The following is a 23,268-nucleotide window of genomic DNA, read 5'->3' on the forward strand; positions in this document are numbered from 1 at the left end:
CCAGTCCATGCACACACAATGGCAGCTCAGCTCCTTGTGGGAGGTCCTTCCATGCTTTTGCTCCTTCCCCTGTCCAAAGCTGAGTCATCTTTATTATCTACTGCTACACCAGGTGCCTCTAGCTAGTAGGGAATGGAGATTCTTCAGCACCGTGGAGAAATCTTTACTGTTCTTTTTCAAGTCAGGATTCAGGATTGTAGGCTCTAGCATCATTGAATTTATAGGTAAAAAGGATGACTTAGAGATTTAACTCTCTCAATTTGCAGATGAAGAATCAGGCCCAAAGCAATTGAGTGATTTCCTCAGTTACACAAATAGTAAGCAGCAGAGATGAGACTCAAGTGTCTGCTCTGTTCTATCATATTGCCTCTCCCCCTAGAACTGGGCGCTAGATCTGCTTCTTTCACTAAGTCACTGAGTGACTATAGGCAAGCCACTTCTTTTTCAAGCCTGTTTAATTCCTCATCTAAAAGAGAGATTTGGAATAGACAATCTCTGCAGTTCCTTCTAGCGAAAGATGTGCCAGAGCTAGTTTTAACCAGCTCTTGAGGGTTACCCTTTCACTGTGTTTACGTCTCTTAACTCTCACCACAAATCATGGCTCAATTTATTGTTTTGTTGATTGTCTAGACTTATTAAAGTGACAGAGAAAATGTTAACAATGCTGATTAAACATATAAGTATGTTGTATGTACATTTTCCCTCCAGAGAGTCATATATTTGCTTCTAGCTCTAATAAAAACACATTTATTGAGTGCTTTAAGGATTGCAAAGCACTCTCCTCATGTAATCCTATCAGGCAGGTAGTTCTAATGTTATTATTTATATTTTTTCAGAGAAGTAAACTGAGGCATGAGAAGTCAAGTAACTTGTCCACTATCTGTCACATAGCCAGTGAGTGCCTAAAGCAAGATTTGAGTCACCCCTCCTTCTCCAACCTGCAACTCCAATGTTCTATTCATCACATGACTATGATCTAAATTTCTGTTTAAGTCAAGCCATTTTTACTTACTCCAATAAGCAATGTCTTAGCCCAGATGAGAAGTGAAGACCTTTCACTTTAACTGCAAAGGTTAACTACAACAATAATAATTAGTATGACGCTATGATAATGAGAACAACATTAACAATGCTTGCCATTTTAAGCACTTTAAGGCTTATAAAATCATGTACAGGATGTGCACCTGTACATCTGATCTCTACAACAAGCCAGCATATTGTTAAAATCCTTCAGGGTTCCCTATTGTCTCTCAATAGAACTCAGATCCCTCTGCCTGATGTTCAAGGTCCTACAGAATATGATACCTAGTTCTCAAGTTTTCCAAGTGGTTCTCCTCTGTTACTTTCCCTGAAAGCCATCCTGTATAAAAACATAACATTCTTAAGAACAAAAAGAAAAAAAAAGATTAAGAAATCATTGAAAAAGTGAAAATATGGGCAATGTGCCACACACTTGTAAACCTTCCATCTTTTTAAAGAGGCAGAATGGGCTTATTTCTTAATTTAATTATTAATCTCTCTTGGTGTTTAGCAGTAGGTGCCTATTAAATATTTGTTGAATGGATAAATGAAAGAATATAGTGAAAATTTTCAGTTTTCTTATAGAGAGTTAGATGTTGTCAGAAGACTTGGTAGAAAAATGTGAGGGCAGTTTGGAGGAACAAAGATGACCTTAACTCTTATAGAAAGGCTACCCCAGTTCCTGTTTGGAGTAAAGGAACAATCTGTCAGTTTTGAAAATACTCTTTGTCTTCTCTGATGGTTTATTGAATTATCAGAACTACTAGCCAAGACAATTTGGCAAACATCTCACTGAACTGTTAATCTGTCCCTCTGGATTATAAACTGCTTAAAAGCTTTATAAAGTTCTCCCCACTTTTGCAAGAATAGAATTGAGATGGGAGTTGCACCCCCTTAATCCTGATCCCAGTTTCCCCAACCAGTACATAGGACCCTTTCTTATATCTTCCCATGCCTGCTCTTAGAAACCAGGAGAATGGAACACTTTGATAAATTCTTGCTGAGTCTCCAACTTTATTACAAGCCAGGGGAGAATCCCTCCCAGAAAGGGATACAAGTAGCCTTGTTCTCTGAGGAGCTATATTTTCTTTCTTTCTTTGTTTGTTTCTTTTTTTTTTTTTGCAGAAATATTTTTTATTGTAACTTTTTATTGACAGAACATATGCATAGATAATTTTTTACAACATTATCCCTTGCACTCACTTCTGTTCTGACTTTTCCCTTCCCTCCCTCTAACCCCTCCCCTAGATGGGAGGCAGTCTTATACATATTAAATATATTATAGTATATCCTAGATACAATATATGTGTACAGAACCGTACAGTTCTCTTGTTGTACAAGAAGAATTGGATTCAGAAGGTAAAAATAACCTGGGAAGAAAAACAAAAATGCAAATAGTCCACATTCATTTCCCAGTGTTCCTTCTTTGGGTGTAGCTGCTTCTGTCCATCATTGATCAATTGGAACTGAATTAGATCTTCTCTTTGTTGAAGATATCCACTTCCATCAGAATACATCCTCATACAGTATTGTTGTTGAAGTGTATAATGATTTCCTGATTCTGAGGGGCTATATTTTCCATGAAGCTCTTCCTGACTGACCCAATCACACTTCTGCAATCATCTTTCTATTTTCTGAATCCCTAGATCTAAATAAGTCTTGAATTGGAAGAGGCTCATTTTTGTCTTGGTCTAGAGCTGGAAGGACCCTTATTGTTTTTCATCACTTCAGTCATGTCTGATTCTTTGGGATTCCATTTGAGATTTTCATGGCAAAGTACTGGAGAGGTTGACCATCGCCTTCTCCAGCTCATTAAACAGAGGAGAAAAGTGATAGGGTGAAGGGACTCGCCCAAGGTCACATAGTAAGTGTCTGAGGCTGGATTTGAACTTATTAGATTCTAAGCCCAGTGCTCTATCTGCATCACCCAACTGTCCTTGGAAGGTTATTTAATCTATTCCCTTATTTTATATATGAGCAAATTGAGGCCCACTGAAATTAGGTGAGTTACTCAATGTAACAAGGTAAGTGACAAGATCCAGAATGCTAATTCAGGTTCTCTGATACCAAATGCCATGGTCTTTATCCTATACCATTCTGTATCTCAAACTCCATAGCATCTCTGAATAAGAATGGACAGACCATAAATGTGACAAGTGGTCAGCCAATATTTGTTTGCAGACCTTCAGTGAGGGGACCACTAACTTCTGTGGTTTCTTCTATTTTGCTTCGGTTTCCTCAATTGTAAAAAGGAAATATTAATAGCACCAACTTTACAGAGTTGTTGCAAGGATCAAATGAGATCATATTTGTAAAATGCCTGGCACAAAATAGGGGCTTGATAAATGTTTATTGACTGACTTCTAGGGGAAGACCAAAAAAACCCCAAATTGAAAACAAGATGTTTATCTTTTTATTGGGGGAAATAACATGTAAAGATATTAGTAAATACAAGGAAATTTTACAAGGGAGTGGGCACTATTAACTAGGGAGATGGGAAAAGGCTTAGGATGAAAGACAGAGGCTGAACTGAACCCTGAAGAAGCTAAGGAGGAAGTGCATTCCATCCAGGGCAGGTTAGCCTGTTCAATGAGATAGAAAGTTAAGGAAATGGTTAAGAGGCTAATTTGGGATATAGAGTTATCTCTTTCATTGTACTATGCTATGGAAATGCTTCTTATTTCATAAATTAAGAATAAAATTTAAAAGAGCTGTGTCTTAGGAAAACTATTTAGTAGACAGATTAGAAAGAGGAGGCTAGAAGCAGAGGAAATAATATTGCCATAATTTAGGCAAGAGGTGATAAGAGCCTTAGACTTTAAGAATGGAAAGAGAACAGCTATGAGTTTTTTTTTTTCCTTTAATGGAAATAGAACTGATAAAACCTGGGTATCAATTAGGATCTAGGGAGGAGGAAAGAAATACAGGGGAGAGCCCAGGATGATTCTACATGTCTGAACCTGGGTGACTGGAAGGACAGTGGCATTCTCAACAGAAATAGGGAAGTTTAGAAGATTTAGGAGGAAGGTGTTTTGGACATATTGAATTTGCAATGTCTGTGGGATATCCAGGTGAAAAATTCATGCAGGCAGTTATAGATCTGGGACTGGAGCAAGATTAAGATTTTATGTGCAGATTTAGAAATGATGTAGATCCAGATAATTTAATCCAAAAGGAGTTCGATGAAATGAAAAGAGGGTCTGGGCAGAATCTTGGGCCAAGAGAGGGAGATTGATTCAGCAGAGGTGGCCACCTAAAATGTGCCCTTTCATCCTCAAAAAACTCTCAACCTCATCCCATCATCCCTGCCAGCTGAACTATTTTACACCCCTTTCCCTTTTTTGACTAATCTCCTAGAGAAAGCAGTCTCCAATCAATGCTTCTAGTTCCCTCCCTTTCATTTCTTATCTCTGCAATCTGGCTTCTGATCTCATCATCCAACCAAAAGTTTACTCTCCAAAATTTCCACAATCTCACCGATTGCCAACTCTAATGGTCTTTTCTCAATCCTTGTCTTTCTGGATCTCTCTTCAGCTTTTGATACTGTTAATTATCCTCTTCTCTTTGACAATTGCTTTTTTTTCTCTGAGTTTTTAAAGATACTTTGTCTCTCTCCTGGTTCCCATCCAACCGTTTGACTGTTCCTTCTCAATCTCCAGGTCATGTCTGTTAACAGTAGGTCACACTTACATTTTACAGATGAGGAAGTAAGCCTAGAGATTAAGTAATTTGTCTGACAGCACATAGCTATTAAGTGGCATAGTTGGGATTTGAGCTTGATTTCTCTTACTCTAGATGCAATATTTTCTGCTGGATTGAACCACAGACTCCTTGTATTATTGTTCTTCAAGTGTTTGAGAAATGAACATGAGATCACAGAACAAAAACTGAAAGGAAATTCCTAGCTTCCTAGCTATACTGTAAGCCCTTTAAAATAGTCTTTTCCTTTACAGCATGTGTGTCCCCCATACCCATAGCTCCCATCCCTGACTTGCAATTAGCATTCATATTATCACAATCCCATGAACTAAATTTTAGGTACAATTTTCATAGAATGTCAGAGCTGAAAGGAATCTTGAAGACCATTTAGAGAAGAGATGGTTAATTTGGAGTGTGCTGATCACCAAATATTCATGGAGAGATTTCAAGGGGATTTGTGAACTTGGGAGAGAAAAAAAATTACATCTTTATTTTTATTGACCTTTTGTTTCATTTGTAATCACATGTGATTAATTTTATGCAGTTAAAACATTCTGAGAAGGGTCCATAGGCTTTTCCAGACTGCTAAAGAGGATCATATCATATGAAAAAAATTTAGGGCCCCTCTCTCACTTTACAAATGGGGAAACTGAGCCCAGATGAGGGGGAAGTGTTGCCTACCCAAAGTCATAATACCAGTATTAAGTTGAAGAGCAGGGGTTTTTCCTCTTCTCCAAGTTGTCTCATACTTAGAAACAATGGAGACTTAAGGCTTTTCCTGACAAAAACATTTGTCTTGTTAAAAAGTTCTTTCTACCTAGAAGCTTTAAAGTCTCCAGTGAGTACAAAAGTATATAGCATATGAAGGAGGCCCATAAGCTGAACAGTTCCTGTCTAGACCTCCTTTACATTTGTTCCTAATTTCATGCTCCACAGACCCCTGGACTCTTTATATTTAGCAATAAATATATGGGGAAGTGTTTTGCAGTGCTGCTGTGGTCTCTGAGAAATTATCCAGAACCCTGGTATGGGAAGAGGGGGACCCAGATGCAGAGAGAAGATACTATTCCTGGTTTTCATTCTTTAAAAGATGGTCACTTTTTTGGGGGGAGGGGAGCAAGGAATTCTGAAACTATTCCATTAGAGGTAAGTTCCTTGCTTTCTTTGTATCCCCAGCATTTTAGAATCCAGCCTAGCACATAGTAGGAGCTTAAGGAATGCATGATGACTGACTACTTTAATTGAAACAGCATGATAAGGAGAAAAGAGTGTTTTGTGTGGAATCAGAGGTTCTGTGTTTGAATCCAACACAGTGGATTTTAAGTGACAAATAAATTACTTAAATTTTTCCTTATGTGTAAAGCTGAGGAAGTATTTTCATGCTCCATTATTGATGATCCTATATTATGCTTCCTGAGCTAGTATTCTAGAATGTGAGGAAAATAGTCATTTTCCTTTCTCAATTCCTCTGACTCTTATCCCTCCCACTTCTATTATTTTTCTGATGAGAGTCTTTATTTTTAAGCTCTGTTCAAGCTTTTCTCCATAGCTCAGTGAGCCCTGTTGTAGCTCATCAAAAAGACTCCCTGTTCTCTGCTCTCCCCATACTTACAAGAAATCAAGGTGATAAATACCTTAGCACACAACCAGCTCACAGCATTGTGCTAATGGGAGGGACACCAAGTTGATCTCTGTAGTTTGTCTTTGTTTTTGAAGAGTACCAAAAGCATCATGGGGTGATATTTTCACTTGTGCTTAAATTGGGTCTAAGTGAGGCAGAAATACATTAAGTTGTGAGCTTCATTCTCTCTGCAAAATTTATCAAAGTCCAGTGGCAACCAAAAAGTCAAGACACTTGGTGATGGCCTGGGATGCAGTGGATGACTTTGGAATCTCCAATGGCTGACCAAGCTCTGAGTGCTCCACAGTGCCTATTTCAGCCACTTTTATGGCTGTTAGAACAAGGTGCTCTCATTATTCTATCCCTCCAGAGAAAGTATTCACATTCTTGGAGTAGATACCTCCCTAATTCACCAAGGGATTTGAGACCTTCCAGCTACCCCCACCTTGGTTTAGCCCATCTGCTGAGATAATTTTATTGGGGTGTGCCTGCTATGCATGCTATTTTGGAGCCACAGGTGACAGCCCTGAAAAGAGTTCTAGACCTCTCTGATCAACCCACACATCCTTAGATGACATTTAAGATCTTTTAAGATCTGACATTCTATATTCTAATATCGTATACACAAGTTCACATGTAGCTCTCATATTTTAGGATTCTAATGAAGAAATAGAGTGTTTTTCCACCTGCCTCCAATACTTGCTCAAATCCAGGTGAGGAAAAGGGAAGTTGGGATTTCCAATTAGCTCTGTCAGTATAAACTGAAGAATAAACCATGACTGATAGATACCATTCAATCCTGAGCTAAAGTTGGGAGTCATGATATCATGCAATGAAAAGCACAGAAGCAGCCCAGAAAGGAGATAGGAATCGAAGAGAATCTTAAGCTAGACTCAGAATTTGGAGTTTAAAAATCATGACATGTCAGGTCTGAATATTGGCACAAACCATCAGAGAAGGAAACAACCTCAAAACATAAGATATGAGAACAAGGGACATAGTGGTATGGGGAAAACACCACCAGATTGGAGCCAGACAGTGTGGATTGTAATTCCAGTGCTACTGCCAACTACATGTGCAGCCTAGGGTGATCCACTTAACTTTGGGGCTCTTGATTTCTTCATCTGTAAAATAAGAAAGTTGGATTAATTGGTCTCCAAGGTCCCTTCCAGGTCCAAATACTTAGAATAGTGCATCTGGTTCTCTAGTAGAGGCTCCCAAAACTTCTGGGGGGGAGGGTCTAAGAGGTCAAAATAATTTCTATAATAATATGAAGATATTATTTGCCTATTAAAATTCCCTTTTCCAACTATATAACTGACATGTCAAATTATTTTCATGTATTTGAACCAAAACAATTTACCACAACATATTACAGAAGCATATATGAGAATATAGCTGTCTTCTATTGTCAGATATTAAAGAAATCTGCAAAAATATCTAACACATTGATATTCTTAATTAAAATTTTTTTCTAAGTATAGTGACGTTTCATAAAATGTTATTTATGTTAGCATATAATAAGTCTGTTGTTTTTAAATGAATAAATATTTTAAATTTTTATTAATTTAAATTTTTAATGTGGTAAATATTTACAGATATAGTCTACTTAAACAAAACCATTTTGAGCTCTTCATAATTTCTAATAGAATAAGGGGACCCCGAGACTAAAAAGTTTGAGAATTGCTGTATTAGAACATATAGTGTTTGAGTGAAAGATATTTCTTTGATGCCCAAACCTTCACTTTTATAGAGAAAAAATCTTATAGCTTGACCATTTCATCTACTTCCATTCCAGCCAGACAACTCATTCTTTCAGACTGATGCTTTTTCTACAATATTCCCCAGCATGCCCTGCTATTTAACATGAATTCTTTGCGGATGAACTGTGCTAGAACTAGTTTCAGCTGTGGTCAGAGCAAGGCTTAGTGAAGCTGAGAAGGCTTAAGGCCTCCCCTTCCTGGCTGTCTCTGCCTCCCTCTAATGGTTCAGAAGGTGCTCTCCCATGGTGTATAGTTTATTTGCTGCTTTTCTGGAGAAACGGTTGAAAGCTGATATTTCCAGTTATTTTGTAACAGTCATCCTAAAACTACTTATCAATAAACACCCCAAACCACTTATTAAATAGCTCCAGGGAGGCTTAGGAATGAGGAAGCCCCTGAATATTAATGGATGTTAATTATAGTGACCCAATTTTAATGCAGGAAGGGAAGGCTCTAATTTCATAATGGCAAAAAGCTCAGAAGGAAAGCCAAAATGGTCAAGAATAGGGCACCACCCCTGCCTCACTCACTGAGCTAATTACAAGGGTCTCAAAATGCCCAGCTTCCTTTAAAACTTGACACATGGATCATCTCCTATGGGAAGCCTTTTGTGGTTTCCCTAATTGCTAATTTTCATGGTATCATGTCTAAATTTATGGTCATCATATAAATGTACATATATATGTATGTGTTTTACATGCACACATGTTTTAACACATACAAATATACATATGCATACACACATACACAGGCACATTTTGTATCCTACTCTCTATAAGGTTTTGTTTTATTTCATCTTAGTCTATCTGTCATGATGCTTAATAATGCCTTGAGTTATCTCGGACTCCACAGGACTATTCCCAATATGCCCAACCTCTCTTAATTATTTTCTACTTATTCCTTATATAGCTTGTTTGTATATATTTGTTTGCTTGTCTCTTCCCCTACATTGTAAACTTCTTGAGGGCAGGCCTTTTGCCTTTTTTGTATCCTTAGCACTTAACACAGTGCCTAGCACATAGTAGCTATTTAATAAATGTTACTTGAACTGAATCAAGTAGATTTTACTTAGTGAGAGGAAGTATCAGGTAGGCTCTGGGTTCAAAACCTGCCTCTGACACATACATGTTGAATGAATCCAAGAGTGACTCTCAATGTCTTGGGCAAATTTCTAAGACCATAAATTACAATCTTTATGTCTAATCTGCATTGGGGAAGGGAGTTATGTCAGTGACATCAGACATCTGAAAAATGAACAAAAATGACCAATATAACTTTTTATACTTATCCCTTTTCAGCCCTGCTGGGATCATTCTCCCTGGCTAGAAAGCCCACTCCCCTCATCTTTGAATATCTATCCCTTTTTTCTGAATTTTAAACCTTATTTATTTGTTTTTAATAAACATTGCTTCAGGAATCATATTGGGAGAGAAAAATTGAACAAAAGGGAAAAACTATGAAAGAGAAAAAAAACAGAAAAAAGTGAACATAGCATGTGTTGATTAATATTCAATATCCATACTTTCTTTTCTGGATACAGATGGCATTTTCTATGCAAAGTCTTTTGGGATTTCCCTGAATCACTGAACAACTTAGAAGAACCAAGTTTTCATAGTTGATTATTGTAGATTCTTGCTATTATTGTGACCAATGCATTCCTGGTTCTGCTTGTTTTGCTCTATATCATTTCATATAGATTAGATCTTTTGAAGCTTTTCTAAAATAAGTTTGTTCATCATTTTTTATAAAATAATAATATTCAATTACCTTCATATACCACAACTTGTTCAGTCATTCTACAATTGACGAACATCTACACATTTTCCAATTCTTGCTACCATAAAAAGAGCTGCTACAAACATTTTTGTATATATGAGTGTTTTTCCCTCCTTTATGATTTCCTTGGGATGCAGACTCAGAAATGGCACTGCTGGGTCAAAGGGTATGAACAGGTTTTTACCCATTTGGGCATAGTTCCAAATTGCTCTCCAGAATGGTTAGATCATTCCACAACTCCACCAACAATGCATCAATGCCTCAGTGGTTCCACATCCCCTGAAACATTTATCATTTCTTCCTGTCATCTTAGTCTGAGAGTTGTGAGGTGATACCTCAGAGTTGTTTTAATTTGCATTTCTCTAATCAAGTGATTTAGGGCATTTTTTCATATGACTATAGATAGCTTTAATTTTGTCATCTGAAAATTGATTATATGCATTGACCATTTATCAACTGGGGAATGACTCGAATTCTTATAAATTTGAAACAGCTCCTTATATATTTTAGAAATGAGATCTATATCAGAAACACTGGCTATAATTTTTCCCCCAGCTTTGTCCTTCCTTTTTAATCTTGTTTCTGTTGGGTTTGTTTGTGCAAAACTTTTTAAATTTAATGTAATCAAAGTTGTCCATTTTGCCTTTCATAATGTTCTCTAGTTCTTCTTTGGTAATAAATTCCTCCCTTCTCTCAAGATTTGATAGGTAAATTATTCCTAGCTCTCCTAATTTACTTATGTTATCATCCTTTTTGCCCAAATTATGCACCCATTTTGATCTTATTTTGGTATGGGATGTGAGATCTTTTTTTGATCTTATTTGGTATGCAGTTTATGCTGAGTTTATAACAAATTATTTTTCAGTTTTTCCAGCAATTTTTGTCAAATAGAGAGTTCTTATCCCAGGATATGGAGTTTAGGAGTTTATAAAATATTAGATTATTTACTATACATCATGGTTATTGTGTACCTAATCTTTTCTACTGATCTACCATTTTCTTTCTTAGCCAGTACCAAATATTTTAGATGTTTTATAATATAGTTTTTGATTTGGTACTTCTAGACCACCATCCTTTGTTGTTTTTTTCCCCCCCCATTAATTCCCTTGATATTCTTGACCTTTTGTTCTTTCAGATGAATTTTGTTATTATTTTTTCTAGTTCTATAAAATAATTTTTTTTGACAGTTTGATTTGTTTGGCACTGAACAAATAGACCCAGTTAGGCAGAATTGTCATTTTCATTATATTGCTTGACCTACTCATGAGCAATTGATATTTTTCCAGTTGTTTAGATCTGACTTTATTTGTGTGAGAAGTCTTTTGTAATTGTGTTCATATAGTTCCTGGATTTGTCTTGCCAGGTAGATACCCAAATATTTTATTTTGTCTACAGTTATTTTAAATGGAATTTCTCTTTCTATATCTTGCTGCTGGGCTTTATCAGTAATATATAGAAATGCTATGATTTTTGTGGATTTATTTTGTATTCTTCAACTTTGCTAAAGTTGTTAATTGTTTCAAGTAAATTTCTGGATGATTTTCTAGAATTTTCTAAGTATATCATCATGTAAGTACCTATTCTAATTCCTTTAATTCCTTTTTCTTTTTTTAATTGCTAGAGCCAACATTTCTAGTACATTTCTACTAGCTGAATAGAAGCTGGTGATTAATAGACATCCTTGTTTCACCCCTGATCTTATTGGGAATGCATTCAGCTTCTCTCCACTACAAATAATGCTTGTTGTTGGTTTTAGATAGATATTGCTTATTATTTTCAGGAAAGCTCTCTTTATCCATATGATGCCTAGTGTTTTTAATAAGAATGGGTGCTATAATTTGTCAAAAGCTTTTCCTGCATCTATTGAGATAATCATATTATTTTTATTGGTTTTGTTATTGATATGATCAATTATGATAATAGTTTGCCTGATGTTTGGACCAGCCAGGCATTTCTGGTATAAATACCACTTAGTCATAGTGTATTATGCTGCTGTTAACTTGCTGTAATCCCTTTGTTAATATTTTATTTAAAATTTTTGCATCAATATACATTAGGTAAATTTGTTATAAAATCAGCATAAACTGCATACCAAATAAGATCAAAAAAAGATCTCACATCCCATACCAAAATAAGATCAAAATGGGTGCATAATTTGGGCAAAAAGGATGATATCATAAGTAAATTAGGAGAGCTAGGAATAATTTACCTATCAAATCTTGAGAGAAGGGAGGAATTTTCTTTCTCTGTTTTGGCTCTTCCTGGTTTAGGTTGCAATAACATATTTATGTCATAGAAGGAATTTTGCAGGACTCCTTCTTTACCTATTTTCCATAGTTTTCCAGAGTTCCACAGTTTACATAGTATTGCAATTAATTTTCTTTAAATGTTTGGTAGAATTCACATGTAAATCCATCTTGCTCTGGAGATTTTTTTCTTAGAGAGTTGATTAATAGCTTGTTCTATTTCTTTTTCTAAAATGGGACTGTTTCAATAACAAAGACCCCAACTTTTGGGATAAGAATGCACTATTTGACAAAAACTACTGGGAAAATTGGAAATTAGTATGGTAGAAACTAGGCATTGACCCACACTTAACACCATACACCAAGATAAGATAAAAATGGGTTCATGATCTAGGCATAAAGAATGAAATTATAAATAAATTAGAAGAACATAGGATAGTTTATCTCTCAGACCTATAGAGGAGGAAGGAATTTGTTACCAAAGAAGAACTAAAGATAATTATTAATCACAAAATAGAAAAATTTGATTATATTAAGTTAAAAACATTTTGTACGAGAATTGACTCAAATTTATAAGAAATCAAGTCATTCTCCAATTGATAAATGGTCAAAGAATATGAACAGATAATTTTCAGATGATGAAATTGAAACTATTTCTACCCATATGAAAAGATGTTCCAAATCATTATTGATCAGAGAAATGCAAATTAAGACAACTCTGAAATACCACTACATACCTCTCAGATTGGCTAAGATGACAGGAAAAGATAATGATGAATGTTGGAAAACTAGGACACTGATGCATTGTTGATGGAGTTTGAACAGATCCAACCATTCTGGAGCGGAATTTGGAACTATACTCAAAAAGTTGTCAAACTGTACATACTCTTTGATCCAGAAGTGTTACTTCTGGGCATATATTCCAAAGAGATATTAAAGAAAGGAAAGGGACCTGTATGTGCAAAAATGTTTGTGGCAACCCTTTTTGTAGTGGCTAGAAACTGGAAATTGAACAGATGCCCATTGATTGGAGAACTGTTGGGTAAATTGGGGTATATGAATGTTATGGAATATTATTGTTCTGTAAGAAATGACCAGCAAGATAAATACAGAGTGCTTGGAGAGACTTACATGAACTGATGTTGAGTGAAATGAGCAGAACCAAGAGATCATCACACACTTCAACAACAATACTATATGAGGATCAATTCTGATGGAAGTGGTTTTCTTCAACAATGAGAGGATACAAATCAGTTCCAATTGATCAGTAATGAATAGAATCAGCTATACCCAGCGAAACAACACTGGGATATGAGTGTGGACCACAACATAGCATTTACACTCTTTCTGTTATTGTTTGATTGCATTTTTGTTTTTCTTCCCAGGTTATTTTTACTTTCTTTCTAAATCCGTTTTTTCTTGTGTAGCAAGACAACTGTATAAATATGTATACAAATATTATATTCAACATATACTTTAACATATTTAGCATGTATGGGACTACCTGCCATCTAGGGGAGGGGGTGGGGGGAAAGAGGGGAAAAGTTGGAACAGAAGTTTTTGCAAGGGTAAATGTTGAAAAATTACCCATGCATATGTTTTGTCAATAAAAAGCTATAATTTAAAAAAAACAAAATGGGACTATTTAATAGTTTATTTCCTCTTCTGTTAATCTGGGCAATTTATATTCTTGTAAAGATTTATCCATTTCAGTTAGATTGTCAGATTTGCTGTCATACAGTTGGGCAAAATAGCTCCTAATTATTGCTTTAATTTCTTTTTCCTTGGCGGCAAGTTCATTTTCGATACTGGTGATTTGATTTTTTCTTTCTTTTTCTAATCAAATTCACCAAAGGTTTATCTATTTTGTCGGGTTTTTTAAAAAATAAAACTAGTTCTTAGTTTTCTTGGTTTCAATTTTATTAATCTTTCCTTTGAATTTCACAATTTCTAATTTGGCATTTAATTGTTTTTTTTTCTTTACTTGTTCTTTTTCTAGCTTTTTTAGCTGCATGCCCAATTCATTGATGTCTTATTTCACTATTTTATTCATTAGCTATTTAGTGATATAAAATTTCCTGCTTTGGAACTGCTTTGGCTTCATTTTATAGGTTTGGGTATGTTATCTCATTATTGTCATTCTCTTGCATGAAATTATGGATTGTTTCTGTAATTTGTTTGACCCACTCATTCTTTAGAATTAGATTATTTAATTTCCAATTAGTTTCCATGATCCTTTGTTGAATATAATTTTTATAACCATGATTTGACAAGGAAGTATTTACTATTTCTGCTTTTCTGCATTTGATTGTGAATTTTTTATGCTTTAATACATGGTCAATTTTTGTGTAGGTGCCATGTACTGCTGAGAAAAGATGTATTCCTTTCTGTCTCTATTCAATTTTCTCCAGAGGTCGATCATATTTAGGTTTTTAAAATTCCTATTAACCTCCCTAGTTTCTTTCTTGTGTATTTTGTGGTTAGAATTGTCTGATTCTGAGAGGGGAAGGTTTAGGTCCCCCATTAGTACTGTTTTGCCATCTATTTCTTCTTGTAAATATCTTAATATCTTTTCTAAGAATTTGTATGCTCTACCACTTGGTGCATATACATTTAATATCTTTATTACTTCATTGTTTATGGTATCCTTTATCAAGATATAGTTCCTTATCTCTTTTTTACTATTTATTTATTTTATTTAGATCTATTTTAGATATCTAGTTGAAGTTTCACATCTTCTTTGAAGTTTTTCTTTATCAGCTGTCCAAGCTGTCCATTATCTCTGTTCCTTGACTCCCTGTGGGTGAAAAGGTTGGAAGAAAATGGAGATAAAGAGATCACTTAAAATGAGCTAAGGTAGCTAGTATGAAAATGGAAAAGAAAAAGCAGAAAACTCCAAAAGAAGATAGTGTAGTCTAATGGCTAGGGCACTTCACTGGAAGTTAGGAAAACCTGCATTCTAATCCAACTTCAGATACTTATTAGCTATGTGATTCATGGTAAGTCACTTAGTTTCCTTATTTGTGAAATGAGGTAACTAGATGTCAAAATTCTCTTTCAGCTTCAAATCAATCTATGACTAGAATATTATGGCTAATTGAAATTTTGTGAATCAACATCTTTAAAGTATGTGAGATAAAATACCTTTTTGCATAATTTACATATGTCCACATGTGTAGAAGGGACTCAAAAGAGATTTCCCAAGTTTGAAGAAGGGGTGAATAGTATCTCTGCAAAAAACACATAGGTATAAATAGAGAAAGAAATATTGTTGAGTCAGAGATGACACTTTTTGTGACTCCATTTTTGGTTTTCTTAGCAAAGGTACTGGAGTGTTTTACCATTTCCTTTTCCAGTTCTTTATAGATGAGGAGCTGAGGCAAATAGGATTAAGAGACTTGCCCAGGGTCTCACACAGTAGTATCAGATTTATACTCATGAAGATGAATTGTCCTGATTTTAAGCCCAGGGCTCTATTCAATGAGCCACCTAGCGGTCCAATATGTGTAATGCAATCTTCTTTTAGGGTAAGGGTGTATATGGGGGAGCCACACCACAATGTGCTCTCCTACTACAGAGACTGTTCTCAGTTGTGAGTGGGTTTGTTTGCCTGCTTGGTGATTTGCACTTGTGAATAAAATGCTGTTCTCCTTCCTAAATCTGATAATATTCCTAATATTCTGTGACCATAAAAAGACCCACTCCCTCCCTTTGACATTCTCAGGCCAGGTTGTATAGATAGATGCTAAACAGGAAGAGTGAAGAGTACCATCAATACTTCCTACCATCCTTAATCAAGACAACCTGTTTAACAGATAGCAAGAAAAGACAGAAGGAGACTAGAGTTTTCACTTGCTAAATGTTTACTGTTCTTGCCTGGGTGGCTCCTCTGGGAGCCATCTGGGTCTCAGTTGGGCAATGTCAGGAAGTGATTCCCCAGCGTCCTGATTTTTTATAATTAAAGCCTTTCCCCAGGACTATCTGCATCTGTCATTCTGTTTATATTTTAATCACAGTGTTTTCCCTAAAGCCTTCTTCTGGGTTAGGCATTTTTGTTGTTCATTATTTTGGGGCCCGGTCTTCCCTGTAAAAGTGTGGGGGTGGGGCTAAGGAGGTGCCCAGTAGAGAGGGGAAGGCTAGAGCAACCCTTGTTTGGGCAGGGACCAGTCCAAAGAAGCTTTGCCTAGAAAAGGAGAAAAAGGGATAGAATGGGGGGAGGGAAGCAGAGAAAATAGGAATGGAAAGAGGGAGAAAAACAACCTCAACCAGATGCCACCAAAAAGGTTTTTTCATTGTTGCTATTCACAAAGATAATAGATTCAGCTCACCATGGGGGTGGGATTGTGATTCACAGGCTGGTTATTTTGATTTGAATTGCTTATTCAAGGAAAATTCTGAGTTTAATGCTTCCACTAGTTAGCTGGAACGATGCTCACCACCTTATTTTTGAGATCTGTCCAAATCCCTTGCCTGCACTAGCTGAATTAGCTGACCGTTATCTCAGGCTAGGGCAATCACAAGAACTGAAGGCCTTCTATAACAGAAAGACAAAGAAAGAGAACAAGAGGGGAAAGGGGAGGGACAGAGGGGAGAGAAGAAAGAAAAGATGAGGAAAGGGAAGAAAGAAATAGAATAGAATGAATGCAGGAAGAGGGGAAAAGAATATGTAAAAGGAGGAAATAGAAGAAAAAAAGGCATAAAGAAAAGGAGACAGAAGAGGGAGAAAAGAAATAAATATATCTGGGGCTATAAGGAAAATTAAAGAGAAAAAAAGCAGGAAAATGGAAATTAATTTAGCTCAATTTAATTAAATATTTATTGATTGAACTTCATTACATTTCCCACAGGGATAGATCTACTTATATGTAGGCACAGTGAGGCTTCAAAATCCCTTGCTCCTGTTCTAAATTTGAAATTCCAAGACCAAATGCCTAGTACTACAGGGGAGAAAGGAAGAGAACAAGCAATTCCGTAGCACCTATGTATTAAGTACTTTTTACAAGTATTACCTTATGTGGAGGAAGTGCTATTATTATCTCCATGTGGTAGTTGAAGAAACAGATTAAATGATTTGCCCAGAATCACTTAATTAGCAAGTATGTGAGGCTGAATTTGAACTGAGAGCTTCCTGACTCAGTCCAGTGCTTTATCCATTGTGCCACCAGACTTAGATTTAGCAGCTCTGGATTCACGTTTTGCTCTGATACTTAATAGCTGTATGACCACTGTCAGCTCAAGGTCCATTCTTCCATGAGATTGGAGGTCAGGATTCATTTTACCATTTTAAATAAATAGCTAAAAATAGCTAACATTTATAGAATGACTTAAGGCCTGCAAAGTGCTTTACAAATATTATTTTGTGATAGGAAAAGATAATTATAAATGTTGGAGGGGGATTGGGAAAACTGGGACACTAATACATTGTTGGTAGAGCTGATTCAACCAGCTGGAGAATAATTTGGAACTATGCCCAAAGGGCTTTAGAACTACATACCTTTTGGGCAGGTAGGTGGCACAGTGGATAGAGCACCAGCCTTGAACTCTGGAGGACCTGAGTTCAAATCTGGTCTCAGACACTTAACACTTCCTAGCTGTGTGACCCTGGGCAAGTCACTTAACCCCAGCTTCAGAAAAAGAAAAAAAAGAAAAAGAACTACATACCTTTTGATCCAGCAGTATCTCTACTGAGCCTGTGTTCCAAAGAGATAATTAAAAAAAGGAAAAGAACCCACATGTGCAAAAATGTTTGTAGCAGCTATTTTTGTAATGGCAAGGAACTGGAAACTGAGAGGATGCCCATCAGCTGGAGAATGGCTGAATAAATTGTGGTATATGAATATTATGGAATATTATTGCTCTGTAAGAAATGACCAACAGGATGATTTCAGAGAGGCCTGGAGAGACTTACATGAACTCATGCTGAGTGAAGTGAGTAGAGGCAAGAAAACATTGTACACAGTGGCAACAAAATTATGTGATGATCAACTCTGATGGACTTGGCTCTCTTTAACAATGAGGTGATTCAATCTAATTCCAATGGACTTGTGATGGAGATTGGCAGCTCCATCCAGAAACAGGTCTGTGGGGATTGAATGTGGATCATAGCATCATATTTTCATCTTTTTTGTTGTTTGCTTGCTTTTTTTTCTTTCTTATTTTTTTCTTTTTGATCTGAATTTTCTTGACCTGCATGATAATTGTGAAAATATGTAGAAAAGAATTGCACATGTTTAACATATATTGGATTGTTTGCTATCTAATCAGAGGAAGGGAGGGAGAAAAACTTGGAACATAGGGTTTTGCAAGGGTGAATTTTGAAAACTATCTTTGCTTGTATTTTGAAAATTAAAAGCTATTATTAAAAATAATTAAAATCCCCAAATATTATTTTATTTGATCCTTACAAAAACCTAGGGAAGTAGGTATTATCTCCATTTTACTATAAAGCTCTACCCACTATAGGATGCAGTTGTCTAGAATGTTGTGTTGTATCTACAAAACTCACAGATCACTGAAACTAGACAGGCCTAGTGACCTTTCAAATTCATGTTATCTTAAGATACCTGAAGGAATGAATGAACTTCAGAGAAGCTAATATGAATTCCTGCCACTTTTTTCTTCTAGTCAGATTAGGCCCAACATTTTAAAAAAATACATATATGTATGTATACATATCTATTTATAGCTATAGAAAGACCTAGCTTCTTAAACTGTGGTTCATGACCCCATATTGGGTCTTGTAACTAAATATAGTGGTTGTGAAATTATGATTAATTATCAGTAAATGTTTAATTTATATACGTATTTATTCAGGGTCATGTAAAAATTTCTCAGGGGAGAAGGGGTAGAAAGTAGAACCATGCAACTCCTCTTCTTCTTTCCCATTTCTCCTTGCTTTGGCAGATAGACCAGTGGAAAGAATACTGGATCTGGGCTCAGTGGGCTCAGGTTAAAATCTCACCTCTGAGGCATTAGCTGGGTAACCTTAAGCAAGTCAGAATCTCCCTGGGCCTCAGTCCTATCATCAATAAAATGAGAGGGTTGATGAGGCACTTATCTCCAGAGTTAAGATCTTATCATCACAGTTCTAAAGAAATTCAGAACCTAACAGGTCTAGGGAACCTCTTCATATCTTAATTTCAAGTGTCAAGTCAAGTTTCTTCTATTCCCTGAAAATCTTCCATGACAATTCTGTGAATATATTTAATATACATATCAGCTGCTCTGGACTGTTGTTTATTGTTTCATAACAATGGATTTTGGCCAAAAGGATTAAAGTTGAACCAAGTGAATGTAAACTCCAAGAGGGTAGAGGCTCTAACCTTTGTTGGCTTTAGATCCATTATTGTATTAGTAACTGTTTTAAAAGTTGTAGATACAAGAAGAAAAATAAAATTACCCCTGTCCTCTGGAAGTGCTAGACACATAATGGACAATCAATAAATACTCACTGAGTCACTGGCTACTTTGGTCTTCCTAGAGTAAGAAACAGAATCTTCCCTGACAGGCCTTGGGTGTCTTTCACCAATTCTACAGATTCTAGGCTTGCTGGCAGTTCTCTGAGGTAATTGAAAAGTTAATGAAATTTGTAAATTCAAGGAGAGAATAATATTCTGCCTCTATCAGACTGATAATGTTTCTCTTTCCTTTTTTCTTTTTAATCTGGGATCTCACTCTAAATGAGCTACTGAATTTCCAGCATGATTCCCTATGCTGTCTTCAAAGGGAGACACTGCACTTAGGGGAGTTTGGACAGGCATATTTTAGGAGAGAGCAAACATTTCCTGACATTGAGGAAGCTATGACATTTAAGAGGACTTAGTGGCTTTTAGTGGAGAATCCCCTTTCCCCAGAACAAAATGTATGTTTATCTATTTACATTGTTGCTGTTATTTGTCCTTTGTTCTCAAGGAGTACCATAATGACATCAGGGAGGTGATGCCATGACATGTGAGTGAATTGGATTTAAATGAGGGAAGGCTATGCAAGGTCACCTGCCTCACTTTCCCCTCCAGATCCATTTGGGTTCAGTGGCCAGATGTGGTTCAAGATGACTGAAGATGGCTCTGGATGAAATGGGAGACCTTGGCCTTTCTAAGCTATACACATACACATGCTATACATATACATATATACATACATACAGCCTAGTTCCTGAAGATCACAAGGTTATTTAATGATGTCAGATCCAGATGGGACAGTTTAATGACCTAGGGTTCATTATCAGGTGTGGGATTCTGGGATAAAGTGATTCCATTGCTGTGAGGTTCCACAAAAATGAAGAGGTAGAAAATTTTCCAGAACCTGAGTGAGACCAGATTTTCCTTCATACTTGATGATTAGATAACCCAAGACATCTGGAGACTAATTCAAGCCTGTTCAGACAGTCACTATTGTCTCTGTACCTTAAAGCATGTTGATGAGGTAGTGACAATCAGCCAGAGTTTCTAAGGATTTCAATCAGCTAGAGAAGTTGTTAACCCATTATGACTTTTTTTGGGGGGGGAGGGGGAACAGTCCTTTCCTCAATCTACTTCAGGGGATGAACAGTGGGAAAGGTTGTAGGTTTCCAAAATCCCATCTCTGCTTCCTAAAATTAGATGCCAATCTGTTCTTGGAGAGTACAGCACCCACTCACCAGGCTGCTCAGTGGGCATTACTTGATTCTGAATGAGGACAATAAATTAGCTCTCTTAGTCATGGAAGTGATGGTAGGATCATTACAGTATATCTAAGGTCCAGCAAAGACGAAAATGCTGGTACCATCCATGGGACTTTAATAATCTCTCCTCCACTCGGGGAATCAAACAAGATAAATTAAATCCCTCAATAAAGGCAACAGCTTGAATTATGAGGCACAATATAAGTACTGAAGCATCAGAAACACTATGTAATTAACAGTGTAATCACCCAGAAAACAAGTTTGTTCATTAGCACGAAGTCCTCACAGGAGGGAGTTGGTCAAATGAATCAGTTAATGACAGAATAGAGCTTTGAGAACAGGAAGCATAGAATGTCAGGGATCAATGCCCCCATTATACTTCATTGGCCTATAAGATCTTCTGTTATGGTGATCTATTCCTTTGCTGCTCCCTCCTTCCTTTTCTCCCTCTCTTGCTCCTTAGCTTCAATCTCTCCCTCACTTTCTTTCTTTCCTATTTCCTTCCCTCTTTCCATCTCTCCTTTTCTTTCTTCCTTCTCTTCTTCATTTCTCTTCTCCCACCTTCCTTCCTTCCTTTCCTTCCTTCCTTCCTTCCTTCCTTCCTTCCTTCCTTCCTTCCTTCCTTCTTTCCTTCCTTCCTTCCTTCCTTCCTTCCTTCCTTCCTTCCTTCCTTCCTTCCTTCCTTCCTTCCTCCCTCCCTCCTTCCCTCCCTTCTTTCTTTCCTTGACAATGTATGAATAAGCATAATGTGGTATGTATATGTGCTGGAAGAATTCAATGTCAGGAAAAGATCAGCATGGGAGAGAGTTAATAAGATGGGACTTCTGCTGGGCATCGATGGGCATGCAGGACTGGGGTCAACCAAGAGGCAAGGGAAGAATGAAAAGGTCTTGTTATTTGCCAGCATGTCCCTGATACCATCATGAATCCAGCCTCTCTACCAGCGTCCTTTCCTCTTGCTTCTCAGGTCTAATTATTTATCAAAGAAAGTCCTGTTGATTCCACCCCTGCAACATTTCTCAAATCTGTTCCCTCCAACCTCTTCTTATTTCTATTCCCACAGTACTATCTGAAACAGGCTCTCAGTGCCACCTGCCTGATGATTGTAACCTTCCTGCCCTCACTCTACACCCTCCTTCAACACAACCTTCACCCTGTAATAAGAATGATCTTTCTTAAGCAAAGATCTGGTCATGTCATTCTCTTGTTCAAAAAATATCCAGTAGTTTTCTAAAATCTACTGGAGAATGTTAATGGCACCCTCAGGAGTGAATCCTGGCTTTAAGACCTTTTAAAGCAAAGATTCCTTTTACCTAAAAGTTCAATTTCCTTTCATCTGTCATTTATAGCCATTTATAACATGCTGGAACTCTACTTTTTCCTCTTCCTACTCTGCAGGTGAATGTATACTGGTTGTTTGACCAGATAGAATTCAAGTTCTATGAGGGCAGTGGATGTATTAGTTTTGTCTTTGTATTTCCTAGAGTATAACAGGATGTTTGGGATACAGCAGGCACTTAATAAATGCTTGTTGATTGACTGAATCTCTTTTGAAAATGTCCCATACAATCTTGACTCCTTATTATTGTTTATGCTATTCCCTATATCTAGAATGTTTTCTCTCTTCCTTAACTATTGAATTCCTACCCATTTTCTATATAAACCACCTCAAATGCATTTCTACCAGGAAGCTTTTCTTGATCCATCCCTGAATAGTAATGGCTTTCTCCTCAAACCTTATATAACATTTTATTTGCACCTCTCTAATAACTTATTGTATAATGTTAGATTATTAGACATATCTAAATATGACATTTATTTTGTCAATTGACAGTAAATTTCATTAGGTAAAAAATCTTTCCCAGTACCCAGAAGAGTATTTTGTTCAGTAAATGTCATTTAATGAATGTTGTTACTTTAAGGAATAAAAAGAGGCATAACTAGCAAAAAGAATTTTGTGTCAAAAGAACTTAAGACTACAGTTTGCCAGTGTGCATATTGTGAGTGTTGTATTAAGAATCACTTGCCCAATCATTAAATGAAATCATTAGCAATAAACTTACCAATAAGATGACTAAGACATCTTTTCCCCCAGCACATTCCCTTTTACCTACCCCAATTCAGCACATTTTAGAACTCTTCTCATATTCCTTGAGTTCTGCTCCATTAGCCCCGTTGCTAAATGGTGCTTCCCCAAGGACCTATGGGCATGTGTCTGTTGAGTCATTTGGAGCCATGTTCAGAAGAAGTTATGAAAGAGAATTCGCAAAATTTCCAAGTAGAGGCAAACCTCAGAAGACATCTAATTCTCTCTACCTGAATAAAAAACAATCTCCATAATGTCCCTCTTAAAGGACTCACTCATTATGAATACCTCCTATAATGGGGAAACCATTGTTTTCTAAGGGAGCTTGTCCCAGCTTTGGATAATTTTAATTGTTAATGAGTTATCACAATTAGGCCAAAATCTGATTTCTCAGC

At 36.5% G+C, this 23,268-nt stretch overlaps 2 protein-coding genes across 7 annotated transcripts in view; one reads left to right on the forward strand and one right to left on the reverse strand.

Moving 5' to 3' along the window:
- FAM163B (family with sequence similarity 163 member B) overlaps positions 1–23,268 on the reverse strand; it is a 60,006-nt gene that overhangs the window by 11,371 nt on the left and 25,367 nt on the right. The window contains exon 1 of one of the 5 annotated variants that reach the window (XM_074294046.1): positions 21,036–21,326. The exons of the other annotated variants lie outside the window; for them this stretch is intronic. The gene's annotated coding sequence lies outside the window, so the exon portion shown is untranslated. Of the gene's footprint in view, positions 1–21,035; positions 21,327–23,268 lie in introns of those variants that run through there. 5 annotated transcript variants of the gene reach the window in all.
- Positions 1–23,268, forward strand: part of DBH (dopamine beta-hydroxylase) — a 146,870-nt gene that overhangs the window by 11,063 nt on the left and 112,539 nt on the right. The window lies entirely within an intron of this gene.

This window comes from Sminthopsis crassicaudata, chromosome 2 (genome assembly GCF_048593235.1).
Source record: "Sminthopsis crassicaudata isolate SCR6 chromosome 2, ASM4859323v1, whole genome shotgun sequence".
Classification (NCBI taxonomy): Eukaryota; Metazoa; Chordata; class Mammalia; order Dasyuromorphia; family Dasyuridae; genus Sminthopsis; species Sminthopsis crassicaudata.